Consider the following 13,171-nt stretch of genomic DNA (forward strand, 5'->3'; position numbering starts at 1 on the left):
GGCTGTGTGTTTGGGGTTGTTGTTTGGCTGAAATGTCACCCCTCGTTTCATCTTCAACGTCCTGGTAGATGGCAGCAGATTCTTATCAACATTTCTTCATTCATCCTTCCTTCAATTATATGAAATCTGCCATTATTTTGGGGTGTTTTTGGGGAGATGTGCAGTGCCATTTCTCCTCTAAACATGGTGTGTTCAATGAATGTGTTCAATTTTGACCTGACTCTATTCTTCCAGTATTTCATTGGCTTGTCCAAATGTTTTAAACGTGCTTGCGCGGTGAGCGTACATAGAGACCATGCCGGTCAAGTGCATTACTTCTTGTTTTCTTTGAAACAATTGCACCTGCTAATTTCAGGTCTTTCTGAAGCTCTCGGCGAGTGGTCCTTGGCTGTTGGACAACTCTTCTGATTATTCTTTTGACAGAAATCTTGCGAGGAGCTGCAGGTCGTGGCCGGTTTATGGTGAAATGATGTTCTTTCCACTTGCGGATTATGGTCCCAACGGTGCTCACAGGAACATTCAGAAGTTTAGAAATACGTCTGTCACCATTGCCATCAGTAAGGCCTTGAGAGAGCTCTTTGCTTTTACCCATCATGAGATCTTTCTTGTGTGACCCCATGGTAATGATAGGCCATCAATAAGGACTAAACCAGCTGATATTCATTTACACTGATAGGGGGCTATCACGATTGATTTCTAAATACTGACAGATGTCAGCCGGTTTCTTGGCTTTCCATGCCTTTTTGCACCTCTTCATGTGTTCAATACTTATTCCCTGTGTAATTCCACTTTATTATACATAATTTATGGACTTATTTGTTTTGAATTATTTGTATGTGTGGATTACTTGGGTTGTTACCGACATCTGGTGTACATTTCATGTCAATAGTCCCATTAGAAATCTATTTACCGAGGAATACCTTGACGCGTCCAATACTTATTTTCCCCGCTGTATAAGGTGATTGCACACTGACATTTATGAATTAGCTATTGCATCTTAGAATTATGATAATGTCTTATGTTGTAACACTTTGGTTAAAGAAGTTTGAGATATGACTGGAACCAGAAGCCAAACTTCAAAGATCCCAAGTTGCTTCTTATGGACTGTATTCCTAGAATTTGTGTTTTGGTCACATATACAGTATAAGGACTGGTGCTTGTGCAACTTGTGTTTCTGGCCACCTATATAAATACCATGAAGTTCTTATTGTTAAGATCTCTAGTTGTTTGAGTTCTTGGTATATTTTTAGTACGTATTTCCAGTCTCTATTTGGATGATAGTGTCATGTTTCTGCTGGGGTTCAAATCTATGTCCTCCTTCTGCATATTTGAGTCATCTTTATATATAATTTGATACTATCCGTATGTATGGTGTTCGCGTCAATACCTCGACTCAATACAAGTTAGAACCATGCAATGGGACTCTGCCTCTGTAGTTAGAACATAACGTGGCAAACGCGGACGCAGTATTGCATGATTGGCTAAGAATGTTCGAATGCTTTAGTGACAACGCTGGACAGCCGAGTATAGTAAGTCGGTGATGGTTCGAGCAGATAACAGTAAGTTCGGTTGGTTTTTGGAACGTTGGTTTGGTGGGGCGTACTTTCCGGGACTAACATTGTCGACTGACTTAAACCCTTTGACAGCTCCAGAACAGTAAGTAATTTAGAACGTATCGCCATTTGCTTGGTACTTTGAAATCTATCTTTGGGCAGTTCGGTTTTGGCGTCAATCCTTCTGACATCTATTGGCAAACTGAGTTATGATGGCTGGGTATTAACAACGGTCATTGTTTAAATTTTGGCCGATCTCAAAACTAAAATGACCATGCCAGCATAATTATTACTCCGACTCTGATTAGAGTCGTAAAATATGGTTTGTTTTGAAAATTTGTTTGCCGGAAAAAATCAAATGAGGTGTGCCGAAGATCTCGCAGCCCTGTTTAAACAGGAAGCTCTTCATTACATCGTCCGAAAAGGTCTATTTTAAGAACAAATCAGTGCCATGATAACAAAATCATTTCAAGGACTTAAAAAAACAAATCTTTGCAGAGAAAGTATGGATTTCACAAACGTAGAATTTGTAGCCCGATTCAATCGGGCTTCCAGTCACTAGTTTATCTATGTTAATGGTTTTGACTGGGGGGAGAGAAAGAGAGCAAGCTATCTCTAACCTATCCTTTTAATCCTTATAATAAGTGCCAACGTAACAATAGGCTTCATGGCAAATAAATCCTGGGAAAATTGGAAATTAAGGTCAAAGCTGCCTTATTTTCAGTTAAGACTACAACAACAACAACAACATTTATTTATATAGCACATTTTCATACAAAAAAATGTAGCTCAAAGTGCTTTACAAAATGAAGAATAGAAAAATAGAAGACACAATAAAAATTAAAAATAAGTCAACATTAATTAACATAGAATAAGTAAGGTCCGATGGCCAGGGTGGACAGAAAAAAACAAAAAAAAAAAAACTCCAGACGGCTTTAGAAAAAAATAAAATCTGCAAAGATTCCAGACCAAGAGACCACCCATTCCCTTCTGGGCAATCTACCTAACATAAGTCAAACAGTCCTCTTTGTATTTAGGGTTCTCACAGAAGGACTTGATGATGATGGTCACATAGACTTCTGGCTTTCAGTTCATCAATGTTGGAGCATCCTGATGCTTTGAGTAGGTGGAGGTGGCGCAGGTCGCCACCACAAAGAAACCGGAAAAAGAAACAGAAGAGAAAGTAGGGGTCAGTACGGATTTTAGAGCCACTATGAATAGTTATTATGATGAATTGAACATACAGAGTATCAGTATTAAGTTAAAGTGAAGTTAGGAGAAGGCCATATTAAAGTAATGTGTTTTTAGCAGTTTTTTAAAGTGCTCCACTGTATTAGCCTGGCGAATTCCTATTGGCAGGCTATTCCAGATTTTAGGTGCATGACAGCAGAAGGCCGCCTCACCACTTCTTTTAAGTTTAGCTTTTGGAATTCTAAAGAGACACTCATTTGAGGATCTGAGGTTACGATTTGGAATATAGGGTGTCAGACAATCCGATATATAAGATGGAATGAGATTATTTAAGGCTTTATAAACCATAAGCAGAATTTTAAGTTCAATTCTGAATGACACAGGTAACCACTGTAGTGACATCAAAACTGGAGAGATGTGCTCGGATTTTCTTTTCCTAGTTAGGATTCTAGCAGCCGCATTCTGCACTCGTTGCAAGTGATTTATGTCTTTTTTTGGTGGTCCTGAGAGGAGTGCGTTACAGTAATCTAGTCGACTGAAAACAAACGCGTGAATTAATTTCTCAGCATCTTTCAATGATATAAGAAGTCTAACATTTGCTATGTTTCTTAAGTGAAAAAATGCTGTCCTAGTGGTCTGATGAATATGTGATTTAAAATTCAGATTACAGTCAACAGTTACCCCTAAGTTTTTTACTTCCGTCTTAACTTTAAAATCCTAATGCATCAAGTTTATTTCTGATAACCTCATTGTATCCATTATTGCCAATTACTAAAATTTCAGTTTTCTCTTTATTTAGTTTGAGAAAATTACTATTCATCCATTCAGAAATACCATAATATGATTTATATACTACAAAATAACAACAAAATTCCAGAAGCAATGTCTCCATGGCAAGACAGTTAACTTTGTGAGCTGGAATGTTAAAGGCCTGAATCACGAATTAAAGAGAAAGTAAGTATTCTCTCACCTAACAGGTCTAAACATTTATCTTTGTTAATGTTACTTTTGTTTATCATGTGCTATGTTGCCCATTCTTGTGTTATGTTCCGTGTGTTTTGTGGGTGGTTCCCCAAGAGGTTGGACCACTCGCCAGTCACAGCCAGGAACTGCACCTCTGCCCTATAAATGTGCTAGGGAGATTTTGTGATTTCTGTGTTTTTTTTTTTTTTTGCTCTTTCTTGTGCTTATTGGGTTTTTTGACCTCCTGCTCTGTTTTTGTACTTTGCCTTAGGATTTTAAGGTTTGTTTTTGGACTTGTAGTTTCAGGCAACTTCTTTATGTCTTTTATGTTCATTAAGAACTTCACATGGTGCATTTTTTATGGTAATAAAACCTTTGTACTTTTATATTATTTCTGTATTTCCTCATTTTTGTAGCCAGGATTTGGTGGTATAGCCCCCTCTAGTGGGCATTATTTGCAGCTTTTTGGGACTCACAAGTACCCTTCATCATGTGTTGGACAAAGACAAATTTTTCTTTGATTTACCCCTCTGCTTCACAGTTTAAAATTACAAATCACACAATTCAGATGTGATTAAAGTGCACATTGCAGACTCTCATTTAAGGGGATTGGCATACATTTCGGTCCCACCATTTAGAAACGACAACACGTTGCTACATAATCCCCCTACTTCCGGGCACCATGATGTCTGGGACACAGAAATGGCAGGTCTGTTAATGCCGTCATATTTAGGGGATTTTTCGTACATTTCGGTCCCGCCATGTAGAAACTACAGCACTTTTTATACACAGTCTCCTCATTTCAGGGCACCGTAATGTTGGGGACAATTGACGTCTCAGGTTTTTGTGATTCCACAGGTGTGTTTCATTGCTTCATTCATTCATGCATACATAAGATACCTCAGCTTGTTTCTACCTAAGTTTGCAGTCTGTAGTTGCCATTCTTCAACATGAGGACAAGAGCTGAGTCAGTGAAAGTCAAAGAAGCCACTATGAGGATATAAAAACAAGAATCAAACCATTAGAGACATTGTGAAAACCTTTTGGATTCCCTAAATCAACTGTCTGCAATATCACGAATAAGAAAGAACGCACTGGTGAGCTCAGTTATCGCAAGGGGACTGGTAGGCCAAGGAAGACCTCCACTGCTGATAACAGATGAATCCTCACTATGGTCAAGAAAAAAACACAAACACCTGTCCGACAGATCAGAAACAGTCATCGGGAGGCAGATGTGGATGTGTCGGAGATGACATGAACAGAAAGACAGAGGCCATAATACAAGATGAAAACCACTAATTAGCCACAAAAACATGATGGCTAGGATGGTGTGAAAAAGGACTTCAAGGAGCCTGCAGAATTCCGGAAAAAGATCTTGTGGACATGTGAGACAAAGATGAACCTGATCAGAGTAATGGTAAGAGCAAAGCCTGGAGACATAAAGGAACTGCCCAAGATCCAAAGCAAGACCACCTTATGCATTAAAATGACAGTGGGGGTGTTATGGCTTGGGCATGTATTGCTTTCCACAGATCCTGGCACACTTCTCTTGATTGATGATTAAACTGCTGACGGCACAATTAATTCTGAGGTATGTAGAAACATCTAATCTGCTCAAGTTCCTGTAAAGGCCTCCAAACTCACTGGATGGCACTTCTTCTTCAAACAAGATAATGAGCCAAACGGACTGCTGTGGCAACACAGGAGTTTATCAAAGCTAAAAAAAATGTAAAATTCTTGAATGGCCAAACCTGTCATCTAATTTCATTCTAACTGAGCAGGCCTTCCATATGCTGAAGAGGAAACTTAAATGGATAAGCCCCTGAAACGAACAGGAGCTGAAGATGGCTGCAACACAGGCTTGTCAGAGCATCACCAGAGAAGACCCTCAACACCTGGTGATATCTATGAATCGCAGACTTCAAGCATTCATTGCATGCAAGGGATATGTGACAAAGTCCTAAATGTGATGGCTTTAATAGACCTGCCATTGCTGTGTCCTAAACATTAGGATACCCTGAAATGGGCCCACCGTGTACAATATGTGTTGTCAATTCCACATGGTGTGATTAATGCAAATCTTATTATATGAAAGTGTGCAATGTGCACTTTAATCAGGTCTGAATTATTTAATTTATAATTTAAAACTGTGGAACAGAGGGCTAAATTAAGGACAAATGTGTCTTTGTCCCGGACATTATGGAGGGTACTGTAGTTGCCAAGAATTTCTCTTGGTGTTCCTTCAATACACATAGCCAAGGTACACAGAATTAACCAACACAGTATACAGTACAAGACACCGTCAAAATGGTGCAGTTAACAGAGACATAGAAAACAGTAAAGTAGAATTGCATTTTTGCCTGGTAATACATAAGGTAAGTTCTATATAAAATATGTTTAACCAAAGTGACATAACGAAACCGTTTTAATGTCTTGTCGTTCTAATCATCATTGACTGGTAATGTTTCCTCAATGGCAGTAACTAAAAGAGATGGCTGTCTGGATGAGTGTGGTCTTTGCTCTTTCCCTGACCCATGATGCATACAGGACCCCGATGGAGTCCAGTTTCAGTCCTGCAGTTTGTTCTGCTGTCTGAATACCACACTGCAGTTTATCTTTCAAGTGCATTGCAATTATTTATTCACATGTTCACACTAAAAAGGCATAATTATTTTAAAAAATCACCAAAAGGCATGATTTTAAATTTAAGGGTCCCTTTTCCCATCATCCTTTACCTTGTTATGACTCAAAGTGAACTTAAACCTGTTTCCTCAAAAAATGGTACAAGGGAGAATCTGTCAGATTTGCTTGAAGTACAGGTTTAATTTCAGCAGAGGGCAGCAGAGTGTAGGCTGTGGCAGTTTTAGGGGGTGCAGTCTTTCCATAGAATACCAAAAATGGATCCTTTTCTTGTAGAAATGATTAAAAGTTGGCAGAGTTATATGGTGTAACCACTTGGGGGCACCAGGCCTAAGACACAATATCACCCAACACAAACACAGGTTCAAGTAAAGGGGTTTTATTTCAGTGAAGAGTTTTATACAAAAAAATAAGTTGCATTGTATTTGTCACAAACACTATAAAGATGAACACTACCAATATTATCACAATCATAGAAAGAAATAATAGTTCTCTTGCTGGTGAATGTCGTCTTCTGTCTCAGAACTCTGACTCACTGAGGTGAGACTGGGGGCTCATTTTAATCCTGATCCTTGGAGTACTTCTGGTTTTTGGGCAAGATTCAGAGGAGATACCTCCAGTTCAAGAGGATGTTTCAGAAAATAGGGATGGTCCATTCCTTGTAGCTCCCCCTGACACCCAGCAGTGCTTTACCATGGGACTTCAATTCCCAGCATACCCCACTGTCACGTAAATGGGAGAAGCGACATAGGAACAGCGCCCCCTTTTGTGTTAGAGGGCATATGCATTCTAAAAACGCTATCTTCCCCCATCCCTACCATCATTCCAGCTTCCCTTCCTAGCAAGGAGTTACCTTCCATGCTGGTTTGGATGCCAGACAATCCCGTGTGGCACTTAAAATGGTTTATTACATTTCATAGCTAAATGTGCTAGAAACGCTATATATTTGCAACAGTGATGAATGTACATTTTATATATATATATATATATATATATATATATATATATATATATATATATATATATATATATACTGTATATATGTATGTATATATATATATATATATATATACACAGAATATATATATATATACTGTATATGGAAGAGAAGGTTTGTGATACGGTTTGCATATTTGCAGCTGGAGATTCCCAATGGGAGAAAATGAATCACCTATCATAAAGTAGTATTTAATCCTGAGTTTTCAGCCCCTGCAAGGGACCATAACATAAATCCAGCATATGCAAACTTAAGAAGAATATGTTCATAATAAATAAAGCTTTTCAACCAATCCCCCCCCTCCATCACACTGACTTAACCCCCCACGTAATTTTTTCTATATATTGCCTTTTATTCTTGTAAGTCTAAGCATTATCCTCTGATAAAGCAGCTGCAAATATATATTGTGATATGTGGGTCACAGACTTGTACAAGATAGAAGAAGGCGAGTCCAGGTACCGGAGAAAGTCAGCTTTATTGTTGGAAAGACAGGAACAGTCTCATGCATTTTATTGAAAGAGGGGCAGCCACATCAGTACACACAGAGTAAGCAAGCAGTGATATTGTCAGTCATCCTGCATTTGCACCCTTCTTCAGATTAAAGGAACATATAGCCTCCTTCATCAAGCAGGTTAATTTTTGGAGGAGAGGTGGTAGAAAGTGAGCACACAGCCATGTCTGAGGCCGGTTTGAAATGTTCCCCACATCAACCATTGGGTGAGTCACAAACTTGCAGTTGAGCCGGCAACGCACAACCAGTTCCTGCCGGCTTCAGCGTAAAGAGCAGCTGAGATGTTGTTGAGTGCCTGTTGGGGGGGTGTTAGGGTCTCAAAAATCTCACAATATAAACTGTATGCATTTTGTATAAAAAAGTAGTTAGTATTGTACATTATTAGAACCATAATAATATTAAGATAAAATGCTCGAAGTACACAGTTAACGTCAGCAGAGGGCAGCAGAGTGTAGGCTGTGACGGTTTTATTGCATATACTCTTTTCATAGAATACCCACAAATAGTTTTGGATCTGTTTCTCCTGGTGTTGGTTAAAAGCTGGCAGGAAAAAGACTGGGATGTATGTTGTAACCACCAGGGGGGTTCGGGCACTGAACCCAAAAAAAAAAAACTCAAGACACAGTATCACCCAATTGGTATTCACACATAATCTGCTGTTCTTTCCTTCATTCAGCTCTCCTTCAACCCTGACTACTTTGACTAGTCTCCTTGTCCCTAATGTTGCCACCATGCTTAACTGTTGGAATGATATTGCACAGGTAACGAGTTTTGCTTGGTTTCCTTCTGGTGTGACACACAAAACTGAGGCCGAACATTTCATTCTTGGCTTCCTCAGGCCAGAGAATCATGCTGGCTTTCATGTGTCTTCTGACAACTATGACATGAATCCCAGATTAGTGGAGTGTTGCCGTGGTGGTTGTCCTTAATGGAAGGTTCTTCCATCTCCACACAGGTTCTTTGGAGCTCAGCCAGAGTGACCATTGGTTTCTTGGTCACACCTCTTTTACCAAGGCCCTTGTCTCCAAAATTGTTCAGTTTGGCTGGGCAGCCAGCTCATAGATCAGAGATCTTTATTGCTATGTACGCTGCAGGAGGACAGTGAAATTCTTGTGCCACAGTTGCAGTGATGTTTAAACAAACACAAGTAAATAAAAGTAGATAAGTAGTAAATAAACACAATTAATAAGATAAGAGTTAAAAGAAATAGTAACATACAGTGTAATAACACATAACAGGTACAGTGCACAGTGCAGGCCAGTTAGTATCAGGTTACTGCGAGTTCAGTATCCTAATTGCCTGGACGAAGAAGCTTTTCCTGAAGCAGGTTGGGAGTGAGTGGAGATCCTCTGGTAGCACTTCCTACAAGGTGATGGATTCAGCTCTCCTCAGACACTTTGTTGAGTTGACGATATGAAGCTATGGAAGGTCAGCCCCAGTGATTTCTAGAAGCTGTATGGACAGTTGTTTGGAAGGGTTTGCAATCCTGGTAAGTCAGGTTACCAAACCGCACTGTGATGCACCAAGTCAGGATACTGTCAATAGTGCAGTTTTAACATCTGCTGAGCCTTTTTGACTATCCACGAAAGGCTGTCGGTGGTCTGGACACCCAAGAACATGAAGCTGCTAACTGTCTAGACAGGGGAGTGGACCGCAACTGTCTTTGTTCTTTCCAAAGTCAACAATGATCGTCTTTGTTTTGTTGACATTTAGGGTGAGGTCTCTTGTTATATCAACATATAATTAGTTCTTTGACCTCACCTCCTGTAGGCAGCAGCATTGTCGTCGTCACTGATGAGGCCAATTACTATGATGTCATCCATGAACTTGATGATGTTGTTGACCTCATGCTTTTCTACATAGCTTGGTTGTTCCAAACAGATTCCATGTAGGAATTGTGGAAGCCTCTGTGCTCTTGAGAACCTTCAATGCTGCAGGATTTTTTTTTTTTTTTTGTAGCTTTCTCCACATCAGTGTCTCGACACAATCCTGTCTCTAATCTCAAGCCTCATGGCTTGTTCAGTGTGGTGCTGAAGTGTCACCCATTGCACAGCTGAATCCGAGTGGTTCACTGTGTGGTGGGTGCGGCTGTAATCAGCGCATGCTCCCAACCCCCTCATGGCTTGGTTTTTGGTCAACTGTGGGTCCTTCTATGGACTAGGTGTGTGCCTTTCCTAATTCTAGTCAACCACTGGTGGACTCCAAGCAAGGTGTCCAAACATCTCAGTTATGGTCAATAGTATCTGATGTGCCTAAGCTATACGTCATATGTAATAACAAAGGTTCTGAATAATTTTGTCAGTCAGTATCCAATCCGCTGTATCCTAACACAGGGTCACGGGGGTCTACTTTAGCCAATCCCAACCAACACAGGGCGCAAGGCAGGAACAAATCCCGGGCAGGGCACACACACACACACACAAACTAGGGACAATTTAGGATCTCCAATGCACCTAACCTGCATGTCTTTGGACTGTGGGAGGAAACCCACGCAGACACGGGGAGAAAATGCAAACTCCACGCAGGGAGGACCTGGGAAGTGAACTCAGGTCTCCTTATTGTGAGGCAGTAGCACTACCACCATTGCGCCACCGTGCCGCCCAATTTTGTCAGTGGAATATTTAAATTTTTAATAAGCTAGGGGGCTCTGCCTCCTGCTCGCTTCATTCTCCAACCCCTGTCTGGGCCCTACGCGCTAGTCATTTCCCGGATCTGCCACTTGCGACAAATCGTGCTGTGCTTTTGGACAGGGCTGTGGAGTCGGATTCAAGGAGTCAGAATCTAAGAGTCCGAGTCGGGACTCCTAATATATTTAAATTTTAATGAAAAAAAAATACAGCAAGCTCAAATGTCCCATTTCACATACAGTAGTCCTAATTAAGTACTTCTCTGATGTAAGAATAAAGCCGAGTGCATAGTTGTGTTACTACTAGTATGAAGTTCAGCTGAGCTATTATACAACCTGACTTTCACATATTGTAATCTGGATTATGGTACATTACAAAAAGTGTTTTCATTTTATTTCAGATATAATGTGTTTAACAAGTTCGTTTGAGTGTAAACAAGTGTAATGATGTAGGTGGAGGTGTGTGCTGTTGCCTGATGTGTGTTCAGAGGTTCTGTCTGCACTCTCCATATCTGCTCCCACCCAGGGCTGAACTTTAGCATAGCTTTACACACCGCCTGTTCTAGAAGATTTTGAAATTAAAAAGGAACAGATTCTATGTATTGTGACAGATAATACTTCTAATACAGGTGCTGGTCTTAAAATTAGAATATCATGACAAAGTTGATTTATTTCAGTAATTCCATTCAAAAAGTGAAACTTGTATATTAGATTTATTCATTACACACAGACTGATGTATTTCAAATGTTTATTTCTTTGAATTTTGATGATTATAACTGACAACTAATGAAAGTCCCAAATTCAGTATCTCGGAAAATTAGAATATCAATTAAGACCAACGCAAAAACAGGATTTTTAGAAATGTTGGCCAACTGAAAGGTATGAACATGAAAAGTATGAGCATGTACAGCACTCAATATTTAGTTGGGGCTCCTTTGGTATGGATTACTGCAGCAGTGCAGCGTGGCATGGAGTCCATCAGTCTGTGGCACTGCTCAGGTGTTAGGAGAGCCCATGTTGCTCTGATAGTGGCCTTCAGCTCTTCTGAATTGTTGGGTCTGGCGTATTGCATCTTCCTCTTCACAATACGTTAAGATCAGGCGAGTTTGCTGGCCAATCAAGATCTAGGGATACCATAGTCCTTAGACCAGGTACTGGTAACTTTGGCACTGTGTGCAGATGCCAGGTCCTGTTGGAAAATGAAATCTGCATCTCCATAAAGTTTGTCAGCAGCAGGAGGCATGAAGTGCTCTCAAACTTCCTGGTAGGTGGCTGTGTTGACCTTGGACCTCAGAAAACACAATGGACCAACACCAGCAGATGACATGGCACCCCAAACCATCACTGACTGTGGAAACTTTACACTGGACCTCAAGCATCGTGGATTCTGTGCCTCTCCTCTCTTCCTCCAGACTCTGGGACCTTGATTTCCAAAGGAAATGCAAAATTTACTTTCATCAGAGAACATAACTTTGGACCACTCAGCAGCAGTTTTGTCTTTAGTCCAGGTGAGATGCTTCTGATGCTGTCTCCTGTTCAAGAGTGGCTTGACACAAGGAATGCGACAGCTGAAACCCATGTCTTGCATACGTCTGTGTGTGGTGGTTCTTGAAGCACTGACTCCAGCTGCAGTCCACTCTTTGTGAATCTCCCCCACAGTTTTCAATGGGTTTTGTTTCACAATCCTCTCCAGGGTACAAGCGGTTATCCCTATTGCTTGTACACTTTTTTCTACCACATCTTGTCATTCTCTTCGCCTCTCTATTAATGTGCTTGGACACAGAGCTCTGTGAACAGCCAGCCTCTTTAGCAATGACCTTTTGTGTCTTGCCCTCCTTGTGCGAGGTGTCAATGGTCGTCTTTTGGACAACTGTCAAGTCAGCAGTCTTCCCCATGATTGTGTAGCCTACAGAACTCGACTGAGAGACCATTTAAAGGCTTTGAGTTAATTAGCTGATTAGAGTGAGTGTGGCACCAGGTGTCTTCAATATTGAACCTTTTCACAATATTCAAATTTTCCGAGATACTGAATTTGGGACTTTCATTAGTTGTCAGTTATAATCATCAAAATTAAAAGAAATAAACATTTGAAATACATCAGTCTGTGTGTAATGAATGAATCTAATATACAAGTTTCACTTTTTCAATGGAATTACTGAAATAAATGAATTTTGTCATGATATTCTAATTTTATGACCGGTACCTGTATGTTAAGCACAATTGAGAAAATGAATAAAATAGATGAAGAAAGTGACAAACAGATATTGGAGGAAGACAGTTCTGCAAGTATTGGAGAAAGTGAAACCAAAGAGAATAGTGAAATTTTGGATAACATTGCTGAAGAAGCATCTAAGCTTACTACTATTCAACATATGCATTGTGCTGTTCATACTCTGCAAATTGCAATAAGAGACGGATTGAAAGATCGTCCTGCAGCTACTTGGCAAATTGAGGTACAGTGGGATGCAAATGTTTGGGCAACCTTGTTAATAGTCATTATTTTCCTGTATAAATCGTTGGTTGTTACGATAAAAAATGTCAGTTAAATATATCATATAGGAGACACACACAGTGATATTTGAGAAGTGAAATGAAGTTTATTGGATTTACAGAAAGTGTGCAATAATTGTTCATACAAAATCAGGCAGGTGCATAAATTTGGGCACCACAAAAAAGAAATGAAATCAAT

At 40.0% G+C, this 13,171-nt stretch overlaps 1 protein-coding gene across 2 annotated transcripts in view; it reads left to right on the top strand.

Annotated features, from left to right (window-relative positions):
* mtmr9 (myotubularin related protein 9) overlaps positions 1–13,171 on the top strand; it is a 107,891-nt gene that overhangs the window by 73,391 nt on the left and 21,329 nt on the right. The window lies entirely within an intron of this gene.

The sequence above is a fragment of the Polypterus senegalus genome, chromosome 3 (assembly GCF_016835505.1).
Source record: "Polypterus senegalus isolate Bchr_013 chromosome 3, ASM1683550v1, whole genome shotgun sequence".
NCBI lineage: Eukaryota > Metazoa > Chordata > Cladistia > Polypteriformes > Polypteridae > Polypterus > Polypterus senegalus.